The 20,041-nt window shown below is 33.8% G+C and overlaps 1 long non-coding RNA gene across 2 annotated transcripts; it reads left to right on the top strand.

Annotated features, from left to right (window-relative positions):
- Positions 1–260: 260 nt before the first annotated feature.
- On the top strand, positions 261–12,903 carry LOC149771967 (uncharacterized). 2 transcript variants are annotated; one of them, XR_016418079.1, is made up of 4 exons: positions 261–363; positions 7,011–7,114; positions 8,661–8,737; positions 8,981–12,903. It is a non-coding gene; the product is annotated as an uncharacterized LOC149771967 (long non-coding RNA). The 2 variants fall into 2 exon arrangements; XR_016418078.1 differs by lacking the exon at positions 261–363 and having other exon boundaries at positions 4,347–7,114.
- Positions 12,904–20,041: the final 7,138 nt, after the last annotated feature.

The following is a 20,041-nucleotide window of genomic DNA, read 5'->3' as shown; positions in this document are numbered from 1 at the left end:
CTTGCGTTTATTTTACTTTTTTTAAATTATTTTATAAATCGCCTAGCAGTGAGACACGACCTATCTCGACACTGTGCGAAAAGGTAATGAAGTTGAGGGGGGATAATGGAGAAATCCTACTTGTCATTAAATATTCATATATTCAGATATCCAAATATACCTGCTAAAACAATGGCTTTGATTAGTTGTACACTACATTCTCTCAGAAACAATCCCATAAACCATCAATTCTACTTCCTGCTTCTGCTTGAACCAAAGTTCGTGTGGATACCTTTCAAATTTGAGCAATAACAATTATTAATTGCTGCATCTTAGCTACAATTTTCTTCGTTTATATATATTTAAAAATTATCAGACATACAGGTAATTATAACTGCTGACGCTTTCATTTATTTTAGTGCGCAAATTTAACAAACTAGTTTGTATAGACCATAGTCACGTTACCAACTGCTAGACCAATTTGAATTTTCGTTTCATTCTTTTATCAGTTTGACTTTATTTTCTCTTTTTGTGAATATTGGTTGAATTTATTTGATATTGTACTTACATTGCTAAGTTTTTTGTTCATTTATATGTCTTATCGTTTGATTGCTTCGTAAGAAGTTTAGCTTGCTTAGTTATTCACATACTACTATAGTCTGTCTCTACATCCCCGTTTGTTTTTGTACCCCCCTATCAATTTAAAAAACTAGAACGTTTAATGTGATAAAAAGTGCATGGAACTGAGTCAGTTGAGTCATTGATTTATAATTTATAACCTGACTGTGACCAGAATGGCCCTAATGCTGGCATCCCCTGCACCATTTCATGCTTAACGGACTTCCTATACTAACACGGTGCCATATTGCATACACTATAGGCTAGTTTATTTCCATCAGACAACATAATGACGTAGTTCATCCTGTTCAGTAACTGCTGAATAATTGCGTAAGTAACATAACGTTGAGAATTTGGAATTATATCCCTCTGCATATTTGAATAATGAAATTAAACTGCTTGTTAAATCCACATGAAAAGCAAATTTGTAGTTGTCATTATTTTCCTTTGCTTGATTTGACACTGTAAATATTGGAAGCAGACGACATATGTATGTACATCTGTAGCCGTGATACACCCCTTTGCTGAAAATGGACTTGTCCAGAAACTGGAAATGGATCCAAGCATGTCCGTCTATTACACTGAAAACTTCCGTTCAGCATGAGACACGCATATGATGACAAAGATATTTCCACTCTATTCAGAGTCAGGTTAAAAACAATAAATCAGTGAATGAATTGACTAAGTTCCTTGCATTTTTTATCACATTAAAGGTTTCCCATTATTTAAATCGGTCTTACTAGTTATATTCATTTGATAAGTGTTCACGAGTTTCTACTCCAAGATAGTAGTTTGTTTTCTGAGGTGTTTATGATTAACTTCATTTTGATTACACTTGATATAGGGTGAAAAATTCGTATAATTTCATGTTTATGTCATTGCTATTTTCTTTTTAGAAAGACATTTACTTCTTTTAAAGGGGCCGAGTGGTCTAAAGTACTCTTTGTTACTGATCACTGCCATCTCACCTCTGTCTGCGTGGGTTTGAGTCTAGGATTCGGCTAACATGGGTATGTGAGAAAGCTTGCCAGTAACTTCTCATGGGTTGGTGGTTCTTCCAGGGATTTTTCCGGGTTCTTCCTCCACCATTAATACTGGCCGCCATGCATAGCCTATCATGTGCTGAAATATGGTGTTAAACCCCACAAAGACAACAACAACTTCTTTTAAATAGTTGATATTCATTTTATATTCATTGTATATTTTACATAGCTGCTGCATACTTGCCAGAGTGTCGATCATTTTCATTGCATGTGATTCAAAGTTGAAGCAACTCTGTGGTATTCTGAATCGTCCCAACTTATTCCTGTTGTGTATTCCTGGTGCAAAATTGGTTGTAGATATCACCATATTTAAATCCAAAGTGTTAGACATTGTCCAAGCCCTAAAACCTGACCTGCTGATTCTTTACATAGGTTCCAGTGATGTTGGAAAAGATGTGAACATTATTTACAAGGTATTTTTACTTGTTAGTTTTACTTTAGAAACATTTGTAATTATTTGTGCCCAATATTTGCAGCAGAACTATTATAAATTTGTATTGTATATTTAATTTATTATATTGATCTTACAGAGTAGAACTGGCTAGTGATGAATTCCAAATAATCTCTCTAATTATAATAAGACCATCATAATTTTCAAGAATATTTTTGCATGTTTAGCATTTATATTGTCTAGTCGTCCTACAGTCTAAGACATGGACCCTAATTGTTATGTTTTGGGGTCGAGGTCTTACTGTCGAATTAATGGTGCTAGTGTAGCATGTTTTGGTGTCACCTAGCATCATAATGAGAAGTCAGATTTCAGAAATATCTCATTTTTACAGCCCATATCAACACTTTTCTACAAATTAAAGTCATAATGTTTTAGCGAGATTGTTCTTACTCTGATGCTCTTTTTCTAATAAATTCAAATTCTCCCACAATCACGTGGACCTATTTTCAAGTTATGTTGGCCTACATTTCATTTGCTTGGAATGTGATTTATGCCGGGAACGCCATAATTGGATTAAGTTGAAGTATGTTTCTTTAACAAAATGAATAAAAACATACAAATGTAGAAGAAAGTGTTTCAATAGCTTTATTTCATTCAAGATTCTTGTCATACTTTTAACCGATTTTGGTATTCTTGGCTTCCAACAAGCTACGTTTATTAACTAACAACCCACCAAATACAACAAATATACAGGCTTAACATCACGAGGAGGGTAACATTAATTAGGTAATATATACATGACTTTATGAGAAAATTTGTACCATTGCATACAATTTTTACATTGCTACAACAAAATTTAATAGTATGCATTGTTCCTAAATCTTGCCATATGATGTCAAAATGGGATAGTTATTTTTGCTTAGAGCTTGTTAATTGAACAAAATAACCCTGGTAGCAGATGTTTCTATGTTTGGATCATTTTGTTTATATTTCCAAATACCAGCAGTTACCATGGTGATTTTCTGAAATTTTCAGATTTATTAGTCACATTTTAGTTTAGTTAATTCTTTTTGTGCATTTCTTTCAGTTGTTACAGAGACTTATTCATCAGCTGCTGGAAACAAATCCCACACTGTTGGACGATGTTTGGAATTCTGCCTCGAACCACCATTAACTTTAAATCTTTGCATTGAAACTCGACTGTTTTACCAGACTTACAAAGAGGATGTGCTGCACTAAATGATGGCATTTTTAAGCTGAGAATGTGATAAGTGCCATTGTATTGACTCTAACCCATTGTTTGATCGAAGTATGCATTTAGCACTTGATGGACTCCATTTAAACAGAAATGGTGCATATGTATTGAAAACAGTATTGGAGTCATTTGTTGTTTGTGTGGACATGGTGCAGATAAATAGTGCTGAATTTTTTTTATCCTCGGACCTGTGCCACCCGTATGTCTTATGCAGATGTAGTAAAGCAGTTTCCATCCAGAGAGAAACTTAAGTCAATGGATTACAAGGATAAGATGATTAACATATATTATAGTTTTTACTTAAAACTTGCTTTTAACATGAATAAGGTCACATAGTCATATCAGTCTATATTCTTTAAAGTTTTTTGGTATTTATTTCATTTTAAATTTTTCTTTGAATGGCATCTCCATTACAGCAATTTGTCCATGTTAAATCATAATATTGTGCCCCTACTTGTTTTTTAAAAAGTCCGAACTCATGTTTTTTTTTTTTTTAAAGAGACAGGTAAAATTATTAATGTACTTATTATTTACTTAAGAGTAATTGGACTGACCAAAGTACAGATAATTTGTTTATGTATATTGATAATGTTTTATAATTACGATATCCATGTTCCACTTTATGGTTGATAGTCACAGGTTAGGTTAGGCCTACCACAGGCTTGTCCAGGCTCCGACTTTTGAATGATGTCTGGGTTTTCACAAAGATTTCATGGAATTATTCATATGAAACATGATTTATATGATCATGTCATATCTACACCCACCCAGAAATTTTAAAAGTCATTGACACATCTATTGTTCATAGATCAAAATTATTATACTTTAGCTTTATCTGTGCAGTAACATTCTTTGCTATAGCTATCTAATGCCTAATAGTTGTGCACTAATATAATATGTCTTCGGCATGTGTTAGACATCACTGTAGACCATGGGTACACAAACCCTGGCCAGATGGCCGAATCTGGCCCACAAACTTGTTCTGTCTGGCCCTCAGGACATATTAAAACAACACAGAAATCTGGCCTGTTAGCAGTAATAATATTAAAGAAATGTGTCTGTAGCCCTCAAGTGGTCTTAGAAAATGCAATCTGGCCCTTGGCCAAAAATGGTTGTGCACCCCTGCTATAGACTATGACAAGGAAACCTTATAGTTATGTAACTGATACATTGGTAAAGCTTCATTAAAAATCAAATAAAACAAATAAACATCTTTCTCCAATGACTCGAATTGCGATCTGTCAGTTACAATACAAATGATGATATAAATCATGCCACTTTTTAATGTTAATGTAATCTCAGAATGTGCATGTTAATTTACGGTAAAATTATCCTTTCATCAGCATATAATAAAATCATTAAGTGTGGCATATCTTTATTCACAGTACAAAAGCTCAGTATGTTCCTACCTTCTATAATGGTATTATTTCTAAAATTACTATTTATTATTCAGTCATAACAAAATGTGTTCATTATTAACCAAATTGTTTTTTTTTATATTTCAATTCATTTTAAGAATGTACACATGTTAGATAAGAAATTTTTTATATTGTTACTACTAACAATATTTTTTGTAATTAAAAAAACATTTGCCTGGCCTGCAAAAGTCTAAAACAACTAAAAAGAATATATACAACACTCGTGCAATGGGAATTTTCAATTTTTAACAAAGGTACACAAATCGTATTGGGGTTCCTGTGGGTATTTATGAAAGCCAGTGGGTTTCAAAATTTTGTGAGTACTTAACTTATTTTTACTTCATTTGTACATATAATATTCAAACAATGTTGTTTACTGCTCTAATAATTGATTTATATTTTGCCCAAAATTTACATGAAACCTAAAAATTACAATATTTGGCCATCTTAGAAATTAAGGTTTGGTACTGTACATCTAATCTATTATGCAAGGCCATTACTGCTATGTTTTCCAATTATAGAGTATGTAATCAATCTTGCAGCTTAGTTAAAACATATATTAACTTATTCTGTAGATGACAAAACTGAATCTGTTCACTCATACAAAAACAAAATGTGCCTACTGATTATGTATTTGATTCAAGTTTATCCAATGTGCATGTGTTCATTAATACATACATTGTGTGTGTGTTTGTGTGTTATTACAGACTATTGGAACCTGGATAAATGCAGCTTAAGTTTACATACTTAAAGTTGTTACTGTTTAATATTGTTATTTGTCTTGTCTTTTCCCTTTTTCCATGTGATATTTTTACATGAGCGGAAAAATAATCATCAGTGATGCTATTGTTGGCTGATAGTAATTTACTGACATCTGTATAGCTACTTTGCTACGTTATGATTACTAAGTCATCTGAGAATTGTTAACTGTTAGCGATTATTTACTGAACATAGAATGAGAATGGCCTATTCATTTCTAGATGTGAAAAACTGACATTGCCAGCAATATGAATCTATCTTACACTTTTTATATAAACTGCATATTTGCAAAATGTTAATAATAATGGAAATTACATTTTTAGGCATCTTTATTTCACAATATTTTTTTGATATTAGAGTGAATATTCTTCACCAGATTCCACCCCTTACAGCCTATGTGTGCAGCCATCATTATAATATTGTTCTCATATTCTTCTTTTTTTCTTTCCCATGAAAGGCATGCACTTAATTTTACAGTTATAATTCCAGTGACACATTTACATGGTCTTTTATTTAACTGTAGCAGGTTTCCTTTTCTTATGTGTCAAGAGTTAATGCTGATACTTTGAGAAATTTGTTTCTATTAAAAAATAATTCTCAGGAAGATAACCATTTAAATGTTTTTGCAGATATATACTTTGTTATGCACGTTAGAGCAGCATGAGATATTAGTGAATGTCAGTGAGGATGTTGCTGTAATTTTGTTGATTTTTAAGAAGCATTTTTAAGATTTTTGTATTTGTCTACATTGAAAAGTGTGACTCAATTACTGTCAGATATTTCTTTTCTCATTCATGTATCTTAGAACATAATAATAGTGCACTGAAACTTTAGAAAATGTGAATCACATGCTACTGTCAGCACAAATTGGTGAAATCACAAAAAAAAAATTAAACAAGTTAGGCTATGAAAATATTTTGTCTAGAAAAATCTACTGTGGCAGATAACAGTATTTTGGTCCTTATGAAGACCTTAATCATGATTATAGTAACTTTGTAATGACAATATTAACTGATTCGTTATTACAATTGTACTTATTTGGCTGAAATATTTTATATACTGGGTAACATATTAAAATAATCTTGTGCATAGTAACAGTGACAACAAGTTATGTTTGTTGGTTGCTAACCACTATTGAAGAAATGTATTTCAGCAGTGGCATGTAAAGCTGGAAGAGGAACTCTCAAAACCACCTACTGCATTAGTCATAAATAAAAAACAATTATTTCTGGTAACCTAACCATGTTAATGGTTACTTACCATGAATTTCTTTATGTTTAAGTTGTGAAAACCTGACCATTGGTGAATGATAACCCAACCCCCCTATTATATACCCAGTTTTCCGTATTCACTGTTACATTTTTAAGGCCATCTTGATTATCATATGAGTAATTCGTGGAGAACAATTGAATGTTCAGAATATATTTTGTTTTCCACTTCTTTATTTACTGTTCTCTGGAACATACATGATATTTAAGGTTTAGTAGCAATGAAAATAATTACTTATTTAAACATTTTAATTTTTTTATATTTTATCACTTTTGCAGGAACAGTTTTCTTTCCATTTTATTGAAGAATGGGAACAAGCTTTACCTCTAGGACAGTTATCAAAAATAACTACTGATCTGCATTTTTATGTCCAGTGCCATTGGTGAGATATTACAATAATTGTCATTAGAAATGCACCTTGAAATTAACAGATACATGTTTTTGGTTCACTGATAGTTCTATCTATGGCCTAACTTCCATGATCCATATTTTATGGTATAGTTAAACTTACGATTTTCTTATTTTTCTGTGATTTAGTTTTACCTTTATTAAACACGATATTTTCCATTGGTACACCAGCCTTGAATCACACTTCTGGACTTTTAAAATGCATATTTTCCAGATTGACAATAGCAGAACATTATTTTTTATTACATCTTACTGAAAACTGACCTAACTTATGGAAAAAATCAACTATGATACTGACACCTTGTTAGGGTTGGCAGGTCTGCTTCCTCGATGTATCCATTTTACTTCCCCACCATTAAGACTGTCAGCCATATACAACCATTTAAGTGTCAACATTGGTATTAAAACCTCAATTCCACCACCATTACATCATTGCCTTGGTACCTAGGAAAAGTTTTTAATATTGTCAATACTAACATTAACTCAGTTTATGTATTTTAAAAAAACAAACAAAATTGGTCCAAAGTCATGGTCAGCGAAAGTCACTGTGATTTTACTTGAGTAGGAAAATAATGAAAAATTATGCCAGTGTTGGCTGATAGTAATTTACTAATGGCTGTGAAGCTGCTTTGTTACAACATGATTACTAAGTCATTGAGAACCGTTAAGGCTTAATTGATAGATGCCAACATACATTGATAATGGCTTATTCATTTCTGCTAGGAGAAAACTTAAAGTGCCAGTAATATCAATGTATATTATAGTTTGTTCATAAACTGCATATATATTTGCAAAATGTTTATAATAATGGAAAGTACATTTGTATGCATATTTGTTAAAAATTAATTTCTTTTATAGATCAACATAAATATTCTCCAAATTCCACCCATTACAGCCCATGGGTGTATCCTTATCATATTGTTAGCATTTTCTTAGTTTTCATTTGTTTTTTCTTTCTTGAAAGACATATTTATTTTGACATTTATAATTCCACCAGAGACACGTTTATATGGTCTCTTTTTTAACAGGTGACTTTTTCTTTTGTATCAGGTTTGCTGATACTTTGAGTAATTTCATTCTGTTCGTTTTGTTTTGTAAGGAAGATATCTTTTTAAATGTGTGCACTGATGTATACCTTTTTATGCTGATTCGATCAATACGAGATAATAGTGAATATTGGTATTTATTCCTGTAATATCACAAACAGCTATTCATAACATATACAAGGGAATTGTTCAGTGTCAGTGTATGATTGTATCAGCCAGAAAGTTATTTTTTGAACCAATAATTTAAGAAAAGACTTGATTATAATTGGGGTATTATAGTTTATTGTTGCAACTACTGTGAAAGTAATGTCTGTTCTGAAAATGAAATTAAGATAATGTGGTAATTAGAATGCTAGTTAATAAAAAATTTATTTGGATGTATTAAACTTTTACATCTGACCATATTAATGTTGACATTATTTTTTGTTGTTACCGGTTGCCATCATTTCTTGCCATCATATAATTTTTTTTAAGGATCAACACATTCATGCTGCCTTTACGAACCAGTAGCCAAAAATGAAAGATTATTCCAGAGAATTGCCCCTGCAAAGGTACGTAGAAAATATAAAGTTTGATCTGTATTTCCATATCCTGTATTGTTTTATGACTACTGCTTTTACAGTTGACCAGTAAAGGTAAACTCTTATCTTTAGATGTGATCAATTTTTCAATCACTATTCTAGAAATATAGTAAATAATAAACTGTTATTTAAAATAATGCAGCTTGGTTATCATTTATGTCCTTTTCCTTTTGCAGTAACATTATAACTGTTGAAACTGCTCTTTCATTGTAGGTATTCAGCTGTTCTGAGTGTCCAGTGAAATTCACTAAGGAAGACTTCCTTTCGAACCATTACCTGTGCAGACATGTTCCTCATATAAGGGAAATGGAGAAGATTATGTGCATGTTTCTTAAGCATTTATGCCAAACTCTGAAATACCTGTTTAGAATTTAACCCAGTTAATTTTCTTATTGGCAACATAAATGCATTAAAATTTATGTATCATATATTTGGTGTTTTTAACTTGGAAATATGTGATATGAAGTTGTATTGGTTGCATTTTCCAGTATAGGTTCACAGGTATTGTTTTTTCCTAGAGTACTATATTAGCTCTTTTTTTGTCCTTTGGTTAAGGCAGTCATCACCACTTTTGAATGAGAAAAACTTCTACTTTTTTTCCCCTTGAACATAACTACATCACATTGTACATTTTTAAAATTAAGTTATAAGACATGTGCTGGTTACAGACACAATTCACATTATTTCTCTGTCTATAGTGATCCAAACTGTATTTGCATTTATGAGATGAATATTTCAAAATGTCACCAGTGTCCATACACTACTTATGAATGCTATACAAATGCAGTGCTCAGGAATTTGAGTAGCAAACTGCAGAATTTATTTCAAAGATACAGCTTCTATGAGAAAACTCGATACAAGATGACAACACAGAAGTTATATCTCCCATGTCCAATTCTTTACTGCAGGAAACCTCATTACATCCACCAGTTGTTAGCAATACAACTGTGAAAGAAAATGTGATTTATCAGAAGTTACCATTGCAAAAACTGTGTTTACAACCAATTTGGATAAATCACATAAAGCCATTTGCATTGAACATGAATGATCACTCACTTGATAGAGTGCCATTTCATGGATTCAAAAAAAAGCAGCTTCAACTGTTTGAGGATGCTGCTATCAATGTATCCACTTTTCCAAATTGTTTAGTGTAGAGGGGGACTTTTCATATTTACATTACTTAAAATAGAAGTGGACAGCAGTGAAGTACCTATTTATTATATATGAAATAATAATTGGAATTTGAAGAAAATGCGTCAAATGTTGTTTTTGGAATTTTAGTTAATGCAACATTTTTAAACTCTGATAACCATGTATACAGTGTACATTAAATACCTTCTTATCATCCTATATTTGAAATTGTATTTGTGCACATATTAGGACCCTTGCTAAAGTTATTATGTTAACCAAAAATTTCTGGATTTAGGTAAGATTTATTTGTGATTGTGATACTATCTTCCTTATGTGTATAGTATACAAGTTTTTTGTTGGGTTTTGACTCTCTAGCCCAGGGGTGGGCAAACTACGGCCTGAGGCCCACAAAGGGTTTTCGTGCGGCCTAGGAACAAGTCATCCTTCGCACTGACTCTGTTTATGTTACTCTGTTTATGAAATAAATGTGCTTCTTTTGAAGTTTAAATTTAAGTTTTCAAATATTAACAACATATTAACAACTGAAAATTAAGTATGATGTTATTTAGAAAAACCTTTTGTTTTTGCTATTTCAAATATTAATTATTTTACTTAATGAACTATGCGGCCCACGACAGGTGTAAATTTGTGTATGTGGCACTTGCACTGAAATGTTTGCTCACCTCTGCTCTAGCCATATTGAAGAGTAGAATACTCTTGTCACTGTTTAATTATAATAGCATCACATTTCCTTGTATGCCCATTTGATAGTTTTATTAATATTTGTTTTCTTTATTATTATTTTCCATACAAAGGTAGCCAAAGTTATGGGATCCATCCCACAAACTAGGAGTTCAACAATAGTACATAGTATTATATTGTATTTCTAAATACAGTAGCAAAATAATATGGCACAGAGAGAGAACAGGGGTGCAGAACTTTTGTCAAAAACACGTTGACAATGGGCAAGTAAATTAAAAAGTTGACTTGTCTGTATAAATGACCCTCTTGTCCTTGTTTTCATAGTGGAAGGCAGGACTGTTAAAAAGTTTACTTTTATTAAGCTGCACCATATAAATGCATGCAGTTGAGATCTGTGACAGCTGAAACACACCGGATATTTCATTTTCTCTTAGTTTTGTACTTTTATTATTAGGGTCTACAACTTGAACAAGAATGCTTTCCCAGTTTCTAACTGCTGCAGAATCGATAGTAGCATCTGAAAGGACAAATAAGAATTTAGCTCTATATATTATATCCTCGACTTTTGTCAGTAGGTCATCAGATTTACAAGTTTTTTATTTGTACCTCACCAAAATTTTATCGTCTGCAAAAGATTTTCTCAGCCTTGCTATAGTATATGCTGTGTTAAACAGATTCTTGTAAAGCTCAGTTTGGCTCACATTGTATTTATTGATCACTGTATCTAAATCACCCACATCTTCTTTATCAGATTTGACCTTTTCACTAAAATATTTTAATTGACATGTATTGTGCTTTGCACTTTTTGGTTTGTTAACAGTGCATCTTTCCTTGTGATAACCTGTTCTGCAAACAATCTGCTGGTTTTCGTTGGTATCAGGGCCATCTCTTACATGCATTGCAAGCTGCAATTGTTCGATCTTTGTGGGTATAGTGCCACAGAAACTTCTGCAGCCAAGAATCGTTGAAGTTCCATTTCTTTATTTATCATATTCCATGCTACAGTCCGGTTTAATTTTAAGCTTTTTTTAATTGTAACATTTTATTCAACTTTTCTTCATCTTGCACATGCTTTATAAGAAAACAATCCATCCAGATGCATTCTGTGGAAAAGCTATCATAGTCGCACATAAAATAGTTTCAAGGAATCAATTGAATGGTTCAAAATAGCAGATTCCTTGGGGGAAACTCTATCCTCCAGTCAGTGAAATTTGTTCTTGTGTAAAACAGCACTGTCTGCTTCCATTGTTTGTATCTACAAAATTTGTGGCTGCTTTCAGCCCTAATCAATACATATCAGTAAATAGACAATGCACTGGTATTGTACATGCTGGTAAGAATGAATGACATTTGACCAAGTCATATCAGAGACTTATAAAAATGGTACTAGCAGCTGCCTCACCTGGAACTTAGTATTAATAGGTTAGTGTTAGGACTGATTGACCTGGTGACAGAATAATGTGACTGGGTAGGGCATGATGCTACATATCTGCAGCATGATGCCCCAGTGTTTGACATCACTGCAAACTGTCACACTGAAGATATAGCGATGTGACTGAAAAATTGTTAATGATGACTTAAAAATCTAAAACACATACACACATACACTTAATGTCTTTTCTTCATTTATTTTCATGATTGTTAACTGACACAACATTTGTGGTATTAGTCAATACAAATCTTAGTAGAGAGTCAGAAATCTTTTCATTTCTTTGATGTAATAAATTTGATAGCTGTTCCAATTAAGAATATTTCCATATATTGGACAGTTTGTTTTCCTTTTATTTATTATTTTCTCACACCAATACTAATTCTAGAGTGACTGCAAGTCAATTCATACTGGACATGATGACATAGTTAATGATTCTCACTGCTCGGCTCCTTAAAATGCAGTTAGTTTAAACAGTATTAAATTTTTTTCTCCCTCTTTTCATCATGGTATATAGTCAGTAATTATTTTGTTAACCCCAAACTTTTATTTACATTTCTATCCCATCAATAAATGGGTCTTGATTTTGCTCTGTTATATGATGTCCACGTGAAATTGACCAGAGCTATTTGCGCTTCGAATATTGACCCACTAATGTTTCTTTTTCATATTATCAGCTGTCGTCTGTTGTATCGTTTTATAATGAAACTTATCATACGTCTTCGTGAGATGAACATTTATAAAACTTTATTTTCAATATTTGTATTTGAACCGCTCTATTGATGTTACCACTGTTGAAAATTATTAATGTTTCCTAAATTCTTTTATGCTGTTCTTGTGGCTGGGAATACATAATAAAAGTTTCAAATGGCTATTATTTTGTTTTTCTCAACCATGCGACAGAAAAATCTAGCTGTTTTGCTAACCTTACTTTTCTTATCTCAGTCTAGTCGTCTCAGTCAAGGTGTCTATGCACTCAGAACTACTTTTTTAAAAAGAAACCCTTGTTGTCTGCTGCTGTGCCTGACGTAGTTGTTCTAAAATCAAACAACAAAAATATATAACAAAAAACAGTAACTTATGTCAATCCATCTTTGAGAACACACCATACAAAAACATTTTGAGAGAGAGAGACAGTGATACACATGCATACAATGTCGAGATTTTTGATATTATGCTAGTTTGTTCCACACAACATAGTAAATTTTATCCCATATGCAGGCATTGCTCAGTACATTTTCAGGTCAGCGTCATTAAATGTAGCTAAAGCTACCTAACTAGTTTTATATACTTCGTGTGAAACAATATACTGTTTGCAACAATTAATGACACTGACATGACAATTTACTGTGCTACAGATGGGACAAAATTCTCATTGCTGTGTGAAATGAACTATGACAGAAAACACTGATATGTGCACACAGACTATAGACCTATACACTTCATAGCCTCCCAACTCTCTTAACAACTACAGAAAACCTAGTAACAGCCAGAAATGTGTTATGTCAAACAAGGTTTATTCTAATTTTGTTAAGCATATCCATAATGCCCCAGTTGAATCAAAAATATACTTACAATATTTAACGACAAATATTGCACTTACCAGCCAGAATGAATCATTTATCCGTCGGCACATAGCCTCTACTGCTACAACAGAAGTGTTGTCCCAGTATCGTTCCATTATTTACAACGTAATTTTCTAAATCAGATCTGATGAAAATGAAAAATTCTCTTGTAATAAATATTAGTTATTTCTTGTTAATTTCATATAACAGTCATATATTAAATGTAATAATACTTCAATACTATGCAACGTTTTATGTTGTTTTGGGGTTTTTTTGGGCTCATGCATAACTACTGTGTACTTAGATGACACGGTCACGCCACAGTCCTCGTACACGTTTGTATTAATGCACCACGTAAATATTTGCACGTAAACTATTTTTCAAAAGTGAGAAGTTATTTTTTACTTTAAAGGAAATTATTGGGTGAGAAAAAGAATCTTCGTTGGGTTTTGGACCGAGACTAGGAAATCCCCCTCGGCAAGCCTCGTGGGGAGACAAATAATGTAACCCCTTGACTGGGATTGCCTTGTCTCGGTCCAAACCCCAACATAGATTCTATGTCTCTTTCTCACTCTGTATCCATATGTATGTCTCGTGCTCTCTCTCTATATATCTGTCTCTTTTTCTCTCTATCTCTTGCTCTGTCTCTCTTGTTCAATCGAGTGAGAGGCTCCCTCTTGCTCTGTCCCACTTACTCTTTCTATCCGTCTTCTCCCTGTATAACTTTGTCTTAGGCTTTCTCTGCTTTTCTTGCTTGATATCTCTTGTTCTGTCTCACTCGCTTTCTCACGCTCTCGTTTTCTCTCTTTCTGTCTCTCGTGCTCTGCATCTCGCTTCTCTGCACCTGTCTCTCGCTCGCTGTCTTTCACTCGCTCTCTTGCTCTGTCTCGTGCTTTCTTTCGCTCTGTGTCTCGCTCACTGTATCTCTCTGCTCTTCTATTGTCTATATTTCGAGCGTCTGTGTACTGTATGCTATGTCCTGTTATTTCTAGTGTATGTGCACATTGGTTTTGGATTTTTCTTTATCCGTATGACCCAGAAAAACATAGTTGACACCAACTCTTCACTAATTCTGTTGCACCTAGGTAAATACGAGTTCACGCCTTACAAGTGATAAGGTGCGTTAACAAACACCGCAAGCACGTACGTTCAGCAAATGACTATCATCCATCCTGTACTCGTATCCTTCATTAGCGACTGTGACCCCCTCCCCCGGTCATATAAACGCCGGTCACTTCTCTAGCCCGATGGCGACAAAGAACAGTTTTCAATTCAACAGACGGGTAATCTCAAGGTCTAAGCCACTGTATACTAATCATTTACAAATCCTCCCATAAGTAATTATTTACATTTACTACTATCGATACAATAAACATCCGACCAATTATATATATATATATATATATATATATATATATATATATATATATATATATATATATATATATATATATATATATATATAATTAAAGTAACTGATACAAAATAATTCTTGACAACATCGTATTCCTGAGTCCTGGGAGTGTTGACGATGTTAGTAGAAGACAACATTTAATGGTCATTACCTGTATGTTACATATTTTTCAATAGGAATTGTCATCTGCAGATTAATTGAAATTTTATAAAACAAAACTTTGCATACGTGTAACTGGTTGAACACCACCAAGCAAGTCTAGTACTTGACGTGTCATCAATACCAGGGATACAACTTAGTTCCACATGATTAAATATGATTACAGACTTACCTTTATCTAGCATAAGAAACCTCTTGTGACAAAATCGACATGTGTATCGTAAAACTCCGTTGATCCGTCCGCCCGAAACAGCACCAAACACTCATTTCACATTATAGGGGGCTGTGTACATACATACAGACGAACCATTTTTAATTAGGCCTCGCCAAGGCTGATCTAGCAAAACAAACCACATGACAAAATTCCACGAGTTACCGAAATATTGATGTTACTTCACAGATAACCCTAACCCTAATTCGAAATGACAAAATCCATTTTCCTACACAACCTCTGGACGGATTTTCATGAAGCAATTACCTATCTATCAGGCTCCATGAGACATGTATCGTATTGAAAACTGCGTCCAGATTAGCCCATCCGTTCGTTGGCTATTGACAGAAAACTGTAACCCTAACCCTAACCAATGCTACATCGATGGGAAATCACAAGAATCCGAATTTCTCCCAAACTACTAAAAACAATTTTCATGAACCAAGTTCCGATCTTTCGGGCTCCATGAGACACGTATTGCTGTAAAAGGTGCATCCAAATCATATTGTCATTGCGTTATTACTAGAAGCACATAACCTTAACACTAAACCTTAACCCTAAGTCACAAGAATCCGATCTTCTAACTAATGCATCGACCGGTTCTCACCAATGAGGTATTGTTGGATTACTCTCATGAAGACACACCTTTGGACATAGGTATCATAAAATTCCGACGATCCGTCCGCTACCTTAGTACCAAACACTCGTTTCACATTATGGGGGCGTTGTAGGTCGCAGACATGCGAACGAACCATCCTTATGTTTGTCTCACCAAGGCAGATCTAGCAAAGCAAACCGCATGTTAAAATTCCAAGGCAGTTTCGAGATAATCAGAAAATATTGATGTGGCAACTTGGCCATTTTACCTCCAGCAGACCGTCTTACGGTGCTAGTTTGCAAGACGGGCTTGAGTGCAATTTATGTCGTACACGGTATGTTTTGTCACTCGAATCCAAATAACTCCATAAGCCCTCAAGCTACCTTCATAGACTAGGTGTCTCAGCATGCGTATTTACTGGGCTCATCTGGTTGGGCCAATGTCAGCAAGCAATTCAAAGGGGTTACCAAAATATTCACCGAAAAAGACGAAATTCATCTAAAAATGACTTAGTCAAAATTTTATTGGAAAGGTTATAACTTAGCCAAAAAATCAAGCTCTCTATCTCATCAAAGTATTAATAGATTTATCTCCTTAAGATCCGTCGTTGGATACAGGTATCATAAAACTCCGATGATCCGTCTGCTCACTACAATACCAAACACTCATTTCGCATTATAATGGGTGCTGCAGGTCGCAGAAAGACATACGCACCATCTTTACATAGGTTTACCCAAGGCAGATCAAGCAAAGCAAACCGCTTGAAAAATTCCCAAGATCTTGGGAAAATAGTTACTTCATGGGTAACCCTAAATCCTAACACAACATGACAAAAAATTAATTTTTGCTCCAAAATCTCTCGACCGATTTTCATGAACCAAGTACCTATATATCGGGCTGCCTGACACACGTATTGCAGTGAAAAGACCATAAAAATCGCCGGGTCCATTCTTACGTATCATCATAAAACTGCATCACTAACCCTAACCTATGATAATCATAAGAGAAATCACAAGAATCAAATTTTCTCCCAAAGAACTTTACCGATTTTCATGAAAGAAATACCTATCTATCGGGGTCTATGACACACGTACTGCAGCAAAAAAGCGCATTAAAATTGCCGGGTCCATTCGTACGTTATAGCAGAAAACCGTAACCCTAACCATAACCTATATAAACATATGGGAAATCACAAAAATTCAATTTTCTCATAAACCACTAGACCAGTTTTCATGAACGAAATATCTATCTATCGGACTCCATGAGACAAGTATTTCAGTGAATAAGGTATCCAAAATGGTACTCTCGGTTTGTACGTTATACCAGAAAACCGTAACCCTAACCATAACCTATCTAAACATATGGGAAATCACAAGAATTCAATTTTCTCATAAACCACTCGACCAATTTTCATGAACGAAATACCTTTTTATCGGACTCCATGAGACAAGTATTTCAGTGAATACGGTATCCAAAATGGTACTCTGTTCGTACATTACTACCGGAAAACCGTAACCCTAACCATGTCACAAGAACACAATTTTCTCACAAATGCCTCAACTGATTTTCATCAGCGATGTATCACTGGATTCATCTCCTCAATATGCATTTTTACATTATAAATTCTCTACTTGATTATTTCGATTCAAGTCTCTCTGCTTTTACCCCAGTACATAGTTTTTAAAAAATATCAAAAAGGTGCAAAATACTCTTTATTTTGTCAATGAAAACCTATCAGTGAGTACTTATCTTCTATGCGCGGCATCCTTCACAGGCTTCTGTTTATATCAAGGATTAAATAAAAAATGACTTCTCTGTTACAACATTTTCTATGTGTCAAACCCTAGGTACATTGTTGAGTTCATCGTGTATACACACTTTCCAGACACTTGCACTCATCTCCTGTATTCATATCATCATTATTCCCAATGTTAGATTAAAATACATTGGAAACCATCCTTATGATTACCAGGCCCCAAATTTCTGGAATAGTCTGCCTCTTCAACTTAATCATAATGTACCTGCAACACAATTCAAGAAAGCTCAGAAAACTTACCTTTTCTGCAGTGAATCGACTTGTGCTATTTTTCACCTGCATTCTTTTTTTAATGCATTTTTGTCACAGTATGTGGAATTTTCCATTGATACATTTATCCAGACTAAAAAAATACTTGGATTTCAATTATTATTATTAGTAGTAGTACTTGTGCATACTAGTTACCTCTGTCTGCGTAGGTTTGAGTCTCGGATTCAGCCAATGTGGGTATGGGAGAAAGCTTGCCAGTAGTTTTTTCTTGGGTTGGTGGTTCTTTCCAGGGTTTTGCATTGTATGTGTCCTTTACATGTTACACTGTTATCATATTTTGTGTACAATGTAATTTTTTGGTGTTTAACAAGCTCTTAAAAGAACTAATTGGCATCTTGTTTATGTTAAATTTCTATTTAGATTAAAAGAGATTTTTATTATTGGAAGATGATTTATGCATCCTTTCAAAACCTCTTCTCTGCTTAACCATTAATGTCATTATTAGAACAATGGTAGCTCACCATGAAGTGTATTAAGTATTTTGAAGGAAAGATGTATCCCTTCTTCTTTAAGTCAGTGCAAACACTGATGGGACTGAACTTTGGCCGCATGTGTCCCAATTAAATATTAATGTTTTACGCAGATGCTGTAAGAAATATTTAAGAATCTGTCTTCCCTGAATCATGTGGACGTTTATGGCAAATTTGTTCCATTAGATGTGTTACATCACACAAACATGGCATTAGTTCTATGAAACATTTAGTTTGTTGAATAAATCCTCAAGCCTCTTTCAGTTAACAAATAACCACAATTGCTTTTTCTACTTGACTGATATTAATGTCATTGTCATTCACTTAGTCAACAAATATTTTCTCAATCTTAAATCTGTTAGCATGTAGATTGCCTTCATGTTTCAGTCATTCTCCTGTTCTCACCATGAAAGTAAGTCAGCATATATACATTGTTTGAAGCTGCTGAAATAGACGTATTTTCCTCAATACAGGACCCGCACTTGGGAGAAGTAGACAGTTACGGTTTCGTAGTTTCAACTCAGGGGTGGGGTTGGGAAAGGAGTGTGCTGTTCTTTTAGCCATTTCTACATTTGTAACTGTACTGAACTGGAGAGGAAAAAAACCAAATGCAATTATTCTCTGTGAATTTAGCATGGGAATTTTTTTTTATAGTCATGCATGCCAACTACCAAACAAACATAATGCAAGAAATTATTCTGTCTATGAAGTGCTGGTTGGGGTGGGGTGGGGAATAGAAACAATAATGGCAGAATGATATGCGAGAAGGCAAAGAAATCAGCTGAGGATCTCACTCCTATTAATTCAGAACCCTTTATGTACCATAATTCCTATGATACAAATGTAGGAATTGAATAGCGATGGAATATAATGACATTTACCCAGGTTTCTGTGAGTTATTCGGGTTTCTTTAGCTTTATGGACCTCACGTGTTGGCAATATTAATGAGAGTGTATAAACCCAGAGCTTGTGATGTCTTACAGCAATCAGCCACCAGGGGCCTGTTTATAGTGGTGTCAAGCACTAGGGCATCATGATGCAGACATGTGGCATGATATCCCTCTTGGTCACATTACCCTGACACTGGGCAACCAGACCACCAGGGCAGATATATATATATATATATATATATATATATATATACACACACACACACACACATACATACACCTCCTGAAATGGAAAATAATTTAATGAAAGGAAAATAAATATTTTGTCTTATCATTTCCCATTATTAATTTTATGTCTTGGCCTGTGCACTTTATATATAGGGACTAATACTGATTTTAATTTTAATGATAAAAGTACATCTGATAATTGTGAGAAGGTAATTGTGAGAAGACAGTAGATATACAATCTAGGACGGAAATAGAAGTCAAATAAAATAATTTCTTTTGATTCAATTATTTCCCTATTTGAAGAAACGAATTGTGGATGCTTAGAATTATGACAATGTGTGGCCTAAAAGTATGGTCTTATGTACATGCAAGTAATAAAAAAAATATTGTA

The sequence above is a fragment of the Sinohyriopsis cumingii genome, unplaced genomic scaffold (assembly GCF_028554795.1).
Source record: "Sinohyriopsis cumingii isolate HCF-2022 unplaced genomic scaffold, ASM2855479v2 utg001542l, whole genome shotgun sequence".
Lineage (NCBI taxonomy): Eukaryota > Metazoa > Mollusca > Bivalvia > Unionida > Unionidae > Sinohyriopsis > Sinohyriopsis cumingii.
Note: the sequence above shows the minus strand (reverse complement) of the source record. Positions and strands in the feature narration are given on the sequence as shown.